Here is a 1,722-nt window from a genome sequence, read left to right as displayed (position 1 = left end):
CCAGGGGGGATGGTCACGCCACAATCCCTTCTCCTCCATTCTCCTCTCGGGATCTTGGGCACGCACGCACACGCGCCCGGCGTGAGTTTTAAGCCACCGGGTCCAGGACGCGAACCGCGGTCGACTACGTGGGAGTCCAGCGACATAGCCATTACGCTAACTGCTGGTTCCCATGCCAACTCATCTTTGACAAAGGGTACCAGTCAACCCAGTGGGAAAAGGAAAATCTCTTTAGCAAATGGTGCTCAAAAAACTGGATATCCACCTGCAAAAAAATGGATCTGAACCCCTGTCACCATTAACAAAAATCAAATCAAAGTGGATCAAAGATCTAAACCTGACTGCAAACTATAAAACTACTGGTGGAAAACACTGGGGAAACTTTGAGAGACATTTGAGTAGGCAAAGATTTCTTAAGAGAGACCCCCAAAGCACGGGGAATAACCCCCAAAATAGATAGGTGGGATTACATCAGATTAAGAAGGTTTTGCACAACAAATGACACAGTAATTAGTGTAAATCAACAACCCTCTGAATGGGAGAGAATTTTTATTAACTATGTCTCAGATAAAGGACTGATAACCAGAATACACAGGGAACTCAAGTGGCTTACCCAAAAGAAATGATTAACCTAATTAAAAGATGGGAAAATGAGCTGAATAAACAACTCTTTAAGGAAGACACATGAACAGTCAAAAAGTATATGAAAAAATGCTCAATGTTCCTCATTGTGAGGGAGATGCAGATCAAAACCACAATGAGATACCACCTAATCCCAGTCAGAATGGCGAAGATTATAAAAACAAAAATGATAAGTGTGGGTGGGGATGTGGTGAAAGGGGAACTCTCCTACATTGTTGGTGGGAATGTAAATTGGTCCAGCCACTGTGGAGAACAATATGGAGATTCCTCAAAGACCTTCAAATAGAACAATCATATGACCCAGCAACTCCACTCCTGGATATCTACCCAAAGGACAGGAGAATGCTCTGTAGGAAAGTTCTTGCACAACTATATTTATTGAGGCATTATTATTATGATTGCTAAGACATGGAACCAGCCTAAATGTCCATAAACAGATGAATGGATTGAAAATTATGGTACATATACTCCATTTGTGGGACACAGATATGGTTTGTTGCCTGTTGGTGGTGACGTGTATAGAATTTTCAACTTGCCTGCTATGTGTGTATATCATGTTGGGTAAAATCTCTACAAAATACAAAAAAAAAAAAAAAAAAAAAAGTGGAAAGTACTAGTGGAACAGCCAGCAGATGGCGGCATGATGGTTATGGTTGCTAGACTCCCACATGATTGACTGTGGTTCCAGTCCTGGACCCAGCAACTTAAAACTCACACCAAGTGTGTGTATATGCATGCCCCAAATCTGGAGCACAAAGGGTTGTGCCCCCCCGGGGGGGGTGATTTCTCACTTTCTGTCTCTCTGGAGAGTTCATGAACCCTATAGAAAAAATATCTCTCTAAAAAAAAAGTACTAGTGGAATAAATAAGTAGGATGTTCTGGTTTTGAATGCCGTGCTATGTGTCAGACTTGGGAGTCTGCCTCTAGATCAGTGTTTTCCTGAGTTTCAGGGCAAACTGGTTCACAGGAATGTTCATAGATTTTACAATAACAAAAGGGCTCTGTGATGTCAAGGAAATTTGGAAAACACAGACTTCAAAGAAAGGTTCTTTTTTTTTTTTTTTTTTTGTCTCATTGAT

General features: G+C 41.3%; 1 protein-coding gene across 1 annotated transcript in view; it reads left to right on the top strand.

The window, feature by feature from the left end:
* The window catches only part of SLC26A4 (solute carrier family 26 member 4), a 64,787-nt gene that overhangs the window by 49,893 nt on the left and 13,172 nt on the right, over positions 1-1,722 (top strand). The window lies entirely within an intron of this gene.

The sequence above is a fragment of the Tupaia chinensis genome, unplaced genomic scaffold (assembly GCF_000334495.1).
Source record: "Tupaia chinensis unplaced genomic scaffold, TupChi_1.0 Scaffold138322_1, whole genome shotgun sequence".
NCBI lineage: Eukaryota > Metazoa > Chordata > Mammalia > Scandentia > Tupaiidae > Tupaia > Tupaia belangeri.
Note: the sequence above shows the minus strand (reverse complement) of the source record. Positions and strands in the feature narration are given on the sequence as shown.